Source organism: Macrobrachium nipponense, chromosome 7, assembly GCF_015104395.2.
Source record: "Macrobrachium nipponense isolate FS-2020 chromosome 7, ASM1510439v2, whole genome shotgun sequence".
Lineage (NCBI taxonomy): Eukaryota > Metazoa > Arthropoda > Malacostraca > Decapoda > Palaemonidae > Macrobrachium > Macrobrachium nipponense.
Genome location: NC_061109.1, coordinates 89,221,964 through 89,236,367, shown reverse-complemented (window position 1 = coordinate 89,236,367; position 14,404 = coordinate 89,221,964). Strand labels below are relative to the sequence as shown.

Here is a 14,404-nt window from a genome sequence, read left to right as displayed (position 1 = left end):
TTACCGACATGACATGTGGTGTGTACACCAAGTGCGGTGGCATCTCATATGCTGGTGTAGAAATTGTAGTGGTAGTAGTGGTTACCGTACCATGAGTGACCACTGCCGACCCCGCCAACCGCTGAATCAACCCCTGTATGCTAGGCACTCCCTGCAGTCCCAGCGACTCCCACACCTGTCCCAGGTCGTCTTCGCTGATGGCACACCTGCGGAAAGCAACAGTCGGGTTAGTTAGAGGGGTTTCCTCGCGCTTGGGGGGAGAAGAACCCCACCCAGAGCGGACGGAAGACCCCGAGTACAACTGGACGTCCGGGTAGCGGGCGCCCTCCTCCACACTCGACGGATCGAGAGAGGAGAAGGACTCCGCTACCCCCCCCGCAGGGGAAGGCGCGAAACGTGGGGGCTGGCCGGGGGGCAGGAAAGAGGACGAAGTATCCGTTACCAAAGGAGTCACTGGACTTTCCGATGACTTCTTGGGCGGCCTAAGTCTCTTCCTGCCCTCGTACAGCACCCACTGCGCCTCGGACCAATGCATACAAGTCACACATGGCTCGTTGCGGTGAGCACTTCTCGCCCCCGGACACCGAGTACAAACCTCGTGTGGATCCACATCCACAAATGATCTGAATCCGCCACATCTACGCCCCTCCAGCCCGGGACACACTCTACGGGCGGCTGGGGGGCACGGCGAAATCTCCATTTCTTCCTCACTCATCATAAATGAACAAAAGAAATGCAAAGTACTTACAATAACTCTCAATCACACTAGGAAAAGAGGGCATATACTCAAAACTCAAAGCAAACGACAAAGCGGGCAGAGCGATGACGAGCACGTCCTATCCACACACGGCCGAAAGCAAAAGTGATTTGTTTACCTCCCAGTCGCGCGGCGCGCGACGATCGGACAAGCAGTTAACTACCGTTCTCCCCTTGTTCGAAGCTTACGACCGTTCCAGCTGCCGCTAGCTACTTCCTATTGTTAAAGGACCAATGGTTTGTATTACGTATCGGAACAAATTATTTTTTGTATCCAGAATCCCAGAACCCCCTGAATGATGTAGGCTATGGGGCCACATAAAACTTTGTCCAGGGTTACATAGCATGACAACTTTAAACTAAAAGTAAGGAATCAGTTTTGGATTAAAATCACTCCAGGATGTACTACACATTAGTGTCACCAAAGGATTACTACAAGAATCTGCATTTATAGTGTCACCAGAGGATTACAATAAAGTTTATACCTTCAAGAACCAACAGGTTGTAAATAAAACTACATGAAACAACATGCACTGTAAACAAAAGGATTACAAGTAAGGTTTTTATAAGACATATTTCCAAACGTCGTTCCGGCTTACGACGATTTTCGGGTTACGACGTGTCTCAAGAATGGAACCCCCGTCATAACCCGGGGACTGCCTGTATATGCGCAATACGATTATAACAATTACATGAATAGCTGATAACAATCTGCATGAATAACTGGTAAACTGTTCTGCAAGAAAGTTGAGTATAGCAATTATTTACAATAGGTACGAAAGTCAAGATGTTGTGACGTCATAATACAGGACTTAAAAGAACGTTCTAATTCCGAAAAATAATTACTTAAATTTGAGTCAGAATTGAGTTACTTTTTCAATAACGAATATTTTCAAATGAATCATCATAAATATGTAAAATATTGATGTTTTACTACTTGTTTGAAAAATTATCTAAGTGCACGCTTCGTCGTCGTCTTCTACCAAAACAGTTGTTTACTTAAAAACTATGTTCCGATTGTTGTGATGAGTGGCCCAGCGTCTGTGGGTACAAGTGTTGTGCAGATTTATCACAGGAAATGGGAAGTTTCTTGACACAAGCAACTCCGTAAACATCGAGATGGTGTCAATCTTCAAAAATATTGAAGCGTAAGTAAAAAATTCAAAAGCGTTTTGGTGAGATTTACACTGCCGTGGACACCCTTTTCACTACCCTCTGCTTAAATCTTAAAATTTGGCCTTAATTTCTAACTTTGGAGAAAATACTTAGTAGGTAGGTAGTAGGCTAGCTAGTACTAGGTAGGTACTTCGAAAGGAGAGTAGACTTTTTCGGAGGGTGGCATGCATTGATAAAATTAAAGTAAAATTTACATTAATATTGTTGAGAGATTGGCAGCCTTCCGTCCGGCTACACGTGACCATCGTAACTAGTACCTACTACTGACCGGTAAAATACTTACGTCTAATTCCTACTATTTGACCATTCTTCTTATTGTAATTGACCACTTAAAGACGTCCTAGGCATGTACATTCTTTACACGAGCCGAAGATTATTGTAAAATACGCACAAGCTTACAGGAATTAGGTAGGTAGCTAGGTATGTCAATGACAGCTGATACGATTGTCTTGCCGACCCGAAATAAACAATCTCTAACCAGCTGATCCGTTTGCGAAAGATATACCTCTGGCTTCATATTTTAAGATTAATATATCATTAAACAGTCTGTGAGTTTTAGACAATCTAAAGTTTATTAAATTATAATAAAATCCTTTCAATTATAAAGTGTTATCAAAAAAGGTATTTTAATTATACAAAACGAATATTTTAATATACTAAGCCAAGTCAGATGCCAATGACTATTCGAACATTTTATAGAGTTGAAAGGTTGAATTTTGTGAAGAGCCGTTACAGAGGCAAACCTAATCTATCTACAATATGTGCATAAATTTTTAATAAATTATGTTGTAGATGTAAAGGAAATGTGAAAATAGATGAAAATCCTCGGAGATAGACATAAGGCTCAGAATAAACAACAAAAGAGAAGAAGCAAGTAAAGAAAATGAGATTAGTAGGAAATGGCCCACAGATTCGCACTCCATTCAAAATCTATAGACCTACTCATTTCTTTGATAATCAGTCATGAAAACTGAATTAAATATGATTTGAATATACTATAGAAAGTAAATTAAAAACATATGAATTCATTCTCGTAATACAAGGGAAATGTGGCACAAAAGAGAACCAGATCTCAAATAAGTGCAAACATATGCTAAGTGAAGGGAGAATACACTGAGTGACAGAAGGCAATAACTTTTTCCTATTACTATTACTTTATTATTGCTTCTGTGCAGACTGCTTTTTACTTAAAAGACGCTGTTACTTAGATGATGCAAGTCTGTTTACATCAATAACTTATAATAATACACTTACTCAACTGTTGGCTGTTACTTGGATAATGCAAGTCTGTTTATCTCAGTAACTTATACAATTACCCAAATTTGCAGACTTCTGTAAGTGCATTAAGTGTAGGTGCACGAGAGGTTTTGCATAAACTAATTTAAAGTAATAAACAGGATTTTCAGTATTACTTCAACCAATGGCATACCAGCCGTCCAGTGAACCTAATTAATTAAAACCTCAAATATACCGCAGATAACTTTCCAGCCTTCCTGTATCAAAACCTGCAATTTTGAATGGCAATTAACAATACTGTACAAAAACATGTAAAACATTCAATAAAAGTTCACTAAACACTTACTCATTAAACATTAGGAATAAAAAAAAATGCCTATTACTACATATGACTTGAGTATTGTTTCTACGGTGACTACTCGTCGTTAAAATGATATCGATAATTACTTACGGAACTTTGCTGCTACTTAGCCGGCAGGAACTTATCTCAACCGAGGAGATGCCACACAAAAGTAACCCTGAGGTTTCGTGACTGCTCAAAAGACATTCGACATTAACTTCCAAGAACGCGTCTGGGAATAATAACGATAATATCTTCAATATCATATAGGTATCCTGTTGGGAAAAGTTTGTGGTGATATGCTAAATCAACCAGATTTCTCCGTCTGTTTCCTAGCTGTCACTTTAGTTTAATTTTTATTCCTTTTTTGCCTTTTTGCTAACTTCTATCAGCCTCTGTTGCTTTTCGAGATGACTTGGTAAAGTTTTATCATACGAATTTTGATAGTGTGAGGTGTGAACAAAGAGGCAGGTAGAAGCGTACTGATCTTTGTTATGTGTTGTTGTTTAGAATTAAGCTGGCCTTGTGCCAGCACGGGCTCTTGCTCGTAGAGCAGCCCGTATTATTACAGGTATGGAAATTCAAATATACAGCATGCGGGCGGAAATGTGGTATCCGACCCGCGAGAGAGTATAAGTGGGTCGGCGGGAGCCGATTTGTGTTTCTTGCGAGACATATAACTTAGAATATAAAAGTACATAAAATATGATCTTATAAGATATATACATTGGCGGAAAGCCTGCTGAACGCTCTCGAGGAAGGAAGTAAGAACAACGCAATTGTAGAATTATATACAGAGAAAATTGCGATAAGGCGTTGTCCTTACAAATACTCCCCCCCCCCAAGACAATAATTAGGGTGTAATTGTTGGGTAATTTTTAGTGCTTCTGATCGCTACTCGCGGAAGTGAGCGGGCCGGTGGAGGCGGCCTCGGGTGCGTGAGACCACCTGCTGTGGTAGATCCTCAGCCTCGGAGTCCTCGGGGATTTTAGGGGACGGGATGCCTCCCCTGAGGTGACCCTCGGGGGGTTCGACCGTCTTCCAAGGGCGGCCGCGGCTACGAATGGGTGGTTTGGCGATCAATGAGTTGCTTCTTTCCGAGGAAGAGTGAGGCGCCCTATGGGATCCGCGACGGCGTACTCTTCGTCCATAAAGAAAGCTGGTTTCAGTTGGTCGATCATGACCCAGTCCTCCCGGCCATTTATGGATATGAAGTACGCCTTGTCGGTGCGCCGGAGGACGCGGAAGGGGCCTCGGTAGGGTCTCGTTAGTGGCGGGCGGCGGGCGTCGTCCCTGATGAAGACGTGTTTGCAGGACGATGGGGCCTTCGGAAGGAAGTGTTTGGTTCTGTCAGAGAAGGTCTTGATGCAGGGCGTGAATTTTCCGGCGGATTCCCGAAGTCTGGTGATGGAGACATCTGGGTCGTTAGCGTTGGTCGGGAAGAACTTGCCTGGGACTGTCAATGGTTCCCCGTATACCTTCTCCGCAGGTGATGCTTCGCCGTTTGCCCGAGGGGCGGTCCGGAGGCCAAGGAGGACCCATGGTAGTCGGCTCTTCCAATCCTCGCCGGTGCAGTGTGCCATTAGGGAAGCCTTGAGCAATCGGTGGACCCTCTCCACCATGCCGTTAGCCGCTGGGTTGTAGGCGGTGGTGGCGTGTAGCGATGTCCTCATCAGGCGGGCCAGGGCGGTCCACAACTCCGACAGGAAAACGGGTCCGCAGTCCGTCGTGATCTCATCCGGCACTCCAAATCGACTGATCCAGCTGGCGAGAAGGGCTTTGGCGCATGCTTTGGTGGTTGCCTCCAACATCGGTGTCGCCTCAGGCCATCTGGTGGAGCAATCGATTATCATCAGGAGGTATCTGGCGCCTTCCAACAGGGGCAGGGGACCCACGACGTCTACGTGAATGTGGCTGAATCTTCGTTTCGGCTGCGGGAATTCCCCCACGCCCGACTCTGTGTGCCGACTTACTTTACTTGTTTGGCAGGGAACGCAAGTCCTGGCCCACTTGAGGGAGTCCTTCCGAATTCCGTGCCAGACGAACTTCTCCGTCAGGAGGTGCATCGTCGTCTGGGCCGAGGGGTGTGAGAGTCCATGTATGACGTCGAATATGGCTCTCCTGCGGGAAGCTGGAATCAGCGGGCGTGGGTGACCCGTGCTGATGTCGCAGAGGAGCGTCGTGCCTGCGGGTCCGAAGGGCACATCCTCCCACTTGAGGGCGATGATAGCTGTGCGATATGCGGCAGTCTCCGGGTCAGCGGCCTGTTCTCCGGCGAGGTCTTCGTAATCGATCCCGAGGTGCACGGCGTTGATCTCTATCCTCGAGAGGGCCTCAGTCTCGGGGTTCTTCTCGCCGGGAACATAATGGATGGTGCAGCCGAACTCAGCGATGGCTGCCAGGTGCCTCTGTTGTCTTACTGACCAGGCGTCGCCCACCTTGGTGAAGGCGTGCACCAAGGGGTGGTGGTCTGTCCTGATAGTGAAGGGGGTGCCCTCGAGGAGGTAGCAGAAGTGGCGCACTGCTTGGTACACCGCCAGGAGCTCGCGGTCGAATGTGCTGTATCTCGTCTTGGTGGGTGACAGTTTAAGGCGAGCGGCTGGGACCCGCCCTGGACCATCTGCTCGAGGACGGCCCCACAGGTGACGTTGCTGGCGTCAGTGGCGAGGCGTAAGGGCGCAGTAGGGTCCTAGTGGGACAAGGTTGCGGCTCTGGTGAGGGCCATCTTCGTGTCGTGGAAGGCCTGCGCTTGTTCTGCTTCCCACGTGAGGCTTTTTGGTTTCCCCTTCAGGACCTGTGTTAGAGGGGACATGGTGCGGGTGACGACGTGGATGAACCGGCGGCAGTAATTTACCATCCCGATGTATTCTTGCAGGGACTTGACCGTAGTTGGGGTCGGAAACTTCTGCACTGCATCCACCTTCGAGGCCATGGGGCTCACGCCTGCTGCGGAGATCTCGTGTCCGAGGAAGTCCACCCTCTCGGCGCCGAAGGTGCACTTGTCGAATCGGATGACTGAATCGGATGACCAGCCCGTTTTTCTGCAGGCGTTTCAGAACCACTCGGACATGGTGTAGATGCTCCTCTGGGGACCTGGAAAAGATTAAAATATCGTCGACGTAGCAGACGCAGAAGGGCAGGTCCCCCAGGATGCTGTCCATCAGGCGCTGGAAGGTGGCCCCTGCGTTTCTCAGGCTGGAGGTGGAGTAATGGAAGACGTAGGAGCCAAAGGGCGTGATGATGGCGGTCTTGGGAACATCCTCGGGATGCACCAGAACCTGAAAATAAGATTTTAAAAGGTTCATTTTTGTGAAGATTTTTGCTCCATGAAGGGCCCCGGTCAAATCCTGCATGTTTGGCGAGGGGTAGTGATCGGGGATTGTAGCAAGGTTGAGTCTACTGTAGTCTCCACAGGGCCTCCAGGTGCCGCCAGGCTTCCATACCATGTGTAGGGGCGAAGCCCAAGGGCTTGACGCTTTCCGGCAGATACCCATTCATTCCATTTCCGAGAACACCCTTTTTGCATCCTGAAGGCGGCCCAGAGGGAGTCGTCGGAACATTGCGTGCGTCGGGGGCCCCGTGGTGGTGATGTGGTGGAATATTCCATGCTTTGGCAGCATCCCCACCACCTGACGAAGTTCCGGTTTGAAAACTTCGGGGAATTCCTGCAGGAGGTTGCCGTACTTGTGGGGGGCGATGGTGCAAATTGTGGGGGCGCCTGGGCCCACTGCAAGCGGTAGGGAACGGCATGTCCCCGTGTCGAGGAGGTGTTTGCTACCCACGTCAACCAGGAGGCCGTTATGCGCCAGGAAATCCGCCCCCAGTAGTGGAATCCTGACGACTACGATGGTGAAATTCCAGACGTAGTTGCGCCCTAAGATGGATATCTCGAGGGACTTCGTGCCGTAGGAATGGATGGGGGTCCCGTTTGCGGCGACGAGGGCGGTTGGGTTGTCAGGCCTGCGGCTGCGGTCTTTTCCTGACGGCGGGAATATCGAGTGCATCGCCCCGGTGTCCACCAGCATCCTCTGGCCGGAGATCGCGTTGCGGACATAAAACCCTACAGCGTGTGGTTCCGAAGAGGCCGCTGCCACGAGCGACTTTGGTTTTGTCTGCCGTCACCGTTTTTTGGCTGCTGGAAGGTGCAGGTGCTTTCGCATCTCCTGGAGTGTCTTCCGAACCTCCGGTGGTAGTGGCACCAGGAGTTTTCGCCCCACTGCGTGTGGGAGGACTTCCTCTGGGTCACGGCGCCGATCTCTTGCGTTGGGTCGTCTTCTTCTTCTTCTCCCTTCTCTGCGGCTAGGCACACGGAGGATCGGGGAGCGGCGAGCCTTGCAGGCTTTGATCGACAGTGTCAGCTTTTTAGCTTTCTCCAATAGTTCATCGTCGGGGAGGGGGTATGCGTCCGTTAGCTGTCCTCGGACATCTACCTCAAGTTCCTACAGGAATATTTTGCGGCTCAGGCAGATTTCCTTTTTCTTCCCATCGAGACCTACTTTGGGCAGGTGGAGGAGGCCCATCACTGTGTCCCAGGCATCCTGTGGGTCGGCGCCTCGCATCGGGTTAGTAAATAGGTCGAGGGCGCGGGCGGCTTTCTCAGCTATGGGTGTGGAGTAAGCTGTCGAGAGTCTTGTCTTTAATTCGTTGAGTGTTACAGGTTCGGTCTGTGCTCGACCGGTCAGCCAGGGGGTTATTCGGTCGAATACCTCTGCCAGGAGGACTGACATGATGAGGTCATCCTTCAGTAACTTGTCCGTGAGTCCTCGACCCGGAATTGCCCTTCAGCTCGGATGAACCAGGTGGTTGGGTTCGCTGTTGTGAAGGGGGGCAATTTCACAGCTTGAGCGGCAGCTGTGTGCGAGACTGTCGTTGAGGCAGAGGAGGCCTGGGTCTCTCGCGCGGAACTGTCTGCGTCCATTGTCCACTCTCACGAAACGGTCGACAGGGGTCGTAAATGGCGGGCCAAACCGTTTGAGGAACGCCTGAACACACCTTGGGAAGGTGCGCCGTATTTAGTCCGTTAGAGGCGTTGGTTTTTTCCATGGTAGGAGCTTTCAGAGATCTAAACTGAGGCGCCGTGTGAGTCTGCTAAAGATCTCTGAAGGTGAGCGGCGGTAGTTGGTCCCTTAATGGCTGAACCAAAACCGCTTGGGTCACCGTCCAAACCGGGAGGTCACCAGTTGTGAGGTGTGAAAACAAAGAGGCAGGTAGAAGCGTACTGATCTTTATTATGTTGTTTAAGATTAAATTCAAATATACAGCATTTGGGCGGAAATGTGGTATCCGACCCACGAGAGAGTAAAAGTGGGTCGGCGAGAGCCGATTTGTGTTTCTTGCGATACATATAACTTAGAATATAAAAGTACATAAAATATGATTTTATAAGATATATACATTGACGGAAAGCCCGCTGAACGCTCTCGAGGAGGGAAGTAAGAACAACGCGATTGTAGAATTATATACAGAGGAAATTGCGATAAGGCGTTGTCCTTACAATAGAATGGGAAGGAAAACTCGCTGACCGTAAATATTTACTTCTTTTTCTTCTTCTTCTTCTTCAGGACATGGGAAACTTGTATTAGATCCTTTTATTTATTCACCTTTTTGTCAGCGTCCGGCATATGTCCTCGTCCTTTACACGACACATAATCAAACAGCTTATAACCTCGTTGTTCTCAGCTTATCTGGGTTTGTGTGTGTGTGTCTGTGTGTGTGTTGGGAGCCGACTTAGGTCTAGGTCAAAGAGGTTCACTTGTGCTCTTCTTTAAATTTTTGGTGTTTGTGTGTGTGCATGTGTGTGTGTGTTTGTGTGTGTGTTGAGAGAGAGAGAGAGAGAGAGAGAGAGAGAGAGAAGAGAGATAAGACGACCACTCATCTCAGTCTGTGGTTAACACCATGAAGGTCTTTGGCCTGAGCGTAGTACCGCTAGGTCTAGACCAAGTCTCTCTTATTGAGGTCTCGGTCTAAACCGCTTTGAGATGCCAGACACCACAATTCCCTAAGGACTAGTTGTGTAGGATCAGCAAAGCCCTCAGGGGAGTTCAGCTGGCACATTAACACTGTATAAGAAATGAACAACTGGCTCGAGTTCTCTCTCTCTCTCTCTCTCTCTCTCTCTCTCTCTCTCTCTCGTCTTCATGACCTTCTCTGAGCTTCAGTTAACATATTGGCCTAAATCTTCCTCCTTGTTCTGAACGGTCAAGGTTAATTTTCATTTGCATGGTTACTCAATTCTGGTGATAATACAACCTTAAATTATTAGTAAGTCAGCAGTGACCTCTAATGACCCTAGAGTGACCTCTCCCTCAGATTTGTACGAATGTTAACAACTCTAAAAAAGGTTAATAATTCTACAGATTTTTAATTCTTCTTTGACTCGGTAGGATAAGTTAATAACTCTGTGGATTTTTTCAAACCTTCTTATGCTCGACAGAATGTCAATTTCGTTAGCTACAATCATAAATCGGTTACAATTTCTGTCAAAAACACTAAAAATGATGAAATACTAAAAAGTGAAAGATACATTTTTTTGAGACACACCCTTTCTTACAATCAATAATGCCTACAGAATACAAGTGTGACGCCATACATGGAAGGAAATGCTATAAGCAAGAATTAATTATGTTGATTTTCTTGTACTTTCTTCCATGTATGCTTTGTTTTACTTTTTGTATTACACGATAGCTTACACAAACTCTCTCTCTCTCTCTCTCTCTCTCTCTCCTCTCTCTCTCTCTCTCTCTCTCTCTCTCGCCTCTCTCTCTCCTCTCTCTCTCTCTCTCTCTCTCTCTCTCTCTCTCTCAGGTGGTTGCCATCTCCCTTTGCAATAAGAAAATCCAATTGTTACCGCTCGAGAAACAATCGACCCGAGGACCTCTGATTGAAAATATTTTTGGGAAAGTGTTACCTCCTTTCCTTTTCTTGTTTTTGTTAGTTTGTCTGCGACTGAATCGTAAACAAGCAAAGAATCACCTATAAGAAGATTTCACTCTGTCGTCTTTGTCTCTCCCCGCCCTCCTAGAGACAGTGAGAAACCCACCCCCTTCCAATTATCATAATATTTACTTGGCCATCCAGAGATCCCGAACCATTGTGTCGGTTCTCTCAGGGCCTCCAACGGTCGCGTTCATTTTGGCCAGACAGAAGCCGCTCTCATTTTCCCCGACCTCTCCGTTTCATTTGGGGACCCAGGTCCTAGATTTTATTTAATTCGCCACCACCTCCCCGCTGCCCCCCCCCCCATTCAGTGTCATCTGGGGAGTCATCTGGGGCGTCGCAATTTCCGCATTTCCTTCCGCCGTTCGTGTATCGTCGTTATTGTCGGAGAGAACTTAAGGCGAGTTTGCCGTTACGCGCGGCGAGAGTTTATTGTTTTCTAATCTGCGGGGAAACGTCTCCTTCCGATGTGCCCGAGTTTATTATGTGTCTCTGGCCCTCCGCCGAATTGCGCCCTGAGCTGCATTCGAGGGGCCTGACGTTTTCCCCTCCTTGTTTATTGCTGTATCAGGAGTAAAAACGCCATTTCTCGGCGCACGACTAGAAAAAGAAGAAGAAGAAGAAGATCTGAGTCTGAGCCGTTATCTTCTTCTTGTTTTTCTTAATGAGTTTCTCCACCACAACAAAGCTAGAACAGTCATGGTTACATGATCTAAGATGCGTTTCTACACGAAAAGGATTGGTTACTATAAATATTTCTCCTGAATGACCTAACTATGGAAAGGTAATGAAATATTAAGCCTAAATAAGACGAGAGATTGAAACTTATCCTTAATTGGCGATGATTATAGGCCGATGGGTCTCGCTGATCTTTATCCTCCATTAATTTTTTGCTCCTCCATGGATTCTCTCCTCTCTCTCTCTCTCTCTCTCTCTCTCTCTCTCTCTCTCTCTCTCTCATCTAGAACAATATTACGGAAACGTGTCAGCGTTTATAAAGGATGAAATATGATTAATTCCCATTTTACATGTGTGTGTGTGTGTGTGTGTGTGTGTGTGTGTGTGTGATGAGAGAGAGAGAGAGAGAGAGAGAGAGAGAAAATTAACCTTGACCGTCCAGGAAAGGGAAACATATCCATAAGTATATTGAAACCTAGACAAATTGCAAAGATGAGAGAGAGAGAGAGAGGAGAAGAGAGAGAGAGAGAGAGAGAGAGAGAGAGAGAGAGAGAGAAAATTAACCTTGACCGTCTAGGAAAGGGAAACATAGCCAAATTCAGACAAATTGCGAAGAGAGAGAGAGAGAGAGAGAGAGAGAGAGAGAGAGAGAGAGACATTATGAAGACGAGATTCGAGTGGAAATATTGACTTTGGCTCGTAGCTTGAAATTTCGGAATACGATAATGAAGTGCAAACAAGAGAGTTGCTAATAAGAAAATGATGATGAAAAGGAAGAAGGAAGGAAGGAAGGCAGGAGGCGAACATAGCGATAATCTTTATTTTTATTTTTTAGTCCTCGGAATGAGGAATTGGGAATTTCAGGAAAACAAAACCCCCCAAAAAAAAAAAAAAAAATTCTGAACCCTTGCAGACCCGGATAAGGTCAGAGTGCCCCAAATGATTTTGGAGGATGGAGGTATGTTTAGATTTCATATATATATATATATAGATATAGATATATATATATATATATATATATAGATATATGTCCTTTAATATCTATTTCGCTCTACCTCGGAATTAATATATTTTCATATATGTTTAACCGAAGGGGAATTTTTTTTAGGCGATAATAGAATTGCCGGCCGACGGGCACGAACCATCGACATCTTCAATTCCAGGACTGGCAGTGAAGCTTTAGCCCACCCCGCCACCGCAAGAGCACGTCCAGGAAAGATAAAGTATCATTGTCCCCTACCGACGTTATGTATGTAGATGATACATTTTTAATTTTTAGATCCGAAGAACATGTTCCCCTCTTTCTTGATTATTTCAACTCAAAACACCAAAATATTGAATTTACTTCAGAAGTAGAGAACAATAACGCTTTAGCTTTCCTTGACGTGCTCGTAAGTAAACACAGCGATAACACTTTTCAACATCAGTTTACAGGAAACCAACATTTACAGGACTCACAACTAAATTTTCTTCATTCATCCCTATAGTTTATAAACGCAATTTAGTCTGCACACTCGTGACACATTTGTTCAAGTTATTTTAGTCTTCATTCACAATTTCAGTTTATAAAAGAAATGCTTTTAAAAAAACGGTTTTAATATTGCTTTCATAGATACATATGTTGGTAAACAGCTAGAAAAGTTATTGTTTTCGAAAGTTTCCATTTCAAAAGCCAATAAAGCAATGCTGTATTTTACTATGTTTTTCTATGGTAATAAGAGTTTTTCTGTTAAAAATAAACTACCAAGATTTTAAAGAGAATTTTATCCCCAAGTTAATGTTAGGGTAATGTTGAAGCCTAAGTATCTATTGGTGGTTTGTTCAAGTACAAATATATCGTACCCCCAGAACTGCAGTCTCATGTTGTTTATAAATACGAGTGCAATTGCTGTAATGCAGTTTACGTGGGAAAAACAAAACGCCAAGCACGTGTACGGTGGTTTGAACATTTAGGAAGATCGGTTAGGACAAACAGACTTTCAGCAAAACCACTATTAGGTGCCATATGGGATCGCGCATAAAATAGTGATCACCCTCTTAGGTTAGAATCATTTTCCATTCTCTCTAGTCGAGCGGCCCCCATGGAGGAGCTGGCAATAGTAGAAAGTCTCTACACTTTTAAGGTGAAACCTTCCCTCAGGAACAACGAGAGGTCCACGGAGATGCTGTGTTTTTAATTCATTAGTGTGTATGTTTGTATGCCTTCATGATGCAGGTATTTACTTCTTTTAATATTGCTTCCTTTCCTTTTTATATGCTTGTACATTACCCTTATATATATATATATATATATATATAATATATATATATATATATATATATATATATATATATATACAATGTAACCTTTGTGTAACATTACTTCATTCTAATGATCAATTGTAACTTAGTGATTTTTAATTTTTTCTCTCTTTGCGTATTTGTATAGACCTGATGATGGAGACAGTTACTTCGAAACCGGTAGTCATAACAAAATAAAGGATGCTTTATGTACACTCGGCAAGGAATGTTAAGATACAGTTTTTTTAAATCTTCGGACATATAGTGTTCAATAATGCCACACCTGGCAACTCAAGAAAGGGGGCGGAGCTTCAAAATCGTAGCGTTTTTTGCTTTTTAGATTTCCATTAACTTTACACCATAAAGATTCTGTAGATGTTCTTTAATAATTATACTTGAATGTAGAAACAGGCTCTATATTTTTCGTTAATGTTGGTTTGGTAACGTCAGTTCAGGGTAGAACATCGATCATCCTTTTTTAAAACCTACTGTGAAACCTTATTTATAAGTAATGTTTGACACTAAACTGACGTAACATTCATGCGTAATTGAAGACGGATCTTAAACAATGAGAGATAGTGTTTTAAAATTTGGTCAGTACTTGTGGAAATCGTGAGGAACAATACAGTAAAGAATGAAATATTATAACGATAGAGAGAGAGCGCGCAAGCATACGCCTATCGATAGAGATACTTAATTCATTATATTTACTTTGAGAGATTAAGTGACAATATTTTTTTCCTTTTTTTTCAAATGTTTCAACAAAGTTGAGAGAGAGAGAGAGAGAGAGAGAGAGAGAGAGAGAGAGAGAGAGAGCGCAAGCATAGGCCTATCTGTAGAGATACTTAATTCATTATATTTACTTCGAAAGATTGAGTGATAATATTTGTTCAAATGTGTTTTAAGAGAGAGAGAGAGAGAGAGAGAGAGAGAGAGAGAGAGAGAGAGAGAGAGAGAGAGAGAGCAAGCATAGGCCTATCTGTAGGGATACTTAATTCATTA

General features: G+C 45.0%; 1 protein-coding gene across 7 annotated transcripts in view; it reads right to left on the bottom strand.

Moving 5' to 3' along the window:
- Nucleotides 1-14,404, bottom strand: part of LOC135217152 (peroxisomal N(1)-acetyl-spermine/spermidine oxidase-like) — a 128,753-nt gene that overhangs the window by 110,483 nt on the left and 3,866 nt on the right. For 2 of the 7 annotated variants that reach the window (XM_064252863.1, XM_064252870.1), the window contains exon 1: nt 2,216-2,408. The exons of 2 other annotated variants lie outside the window; for them this stretch is intronic. The gene's annotated coding sequence lies outside the window, so the exon portion shown is untranslated. 3 more of the 7 variants (XM_064252864.1, XM_064252866.1, XM_064252865.1) reach the window with 3 other exon arrangements.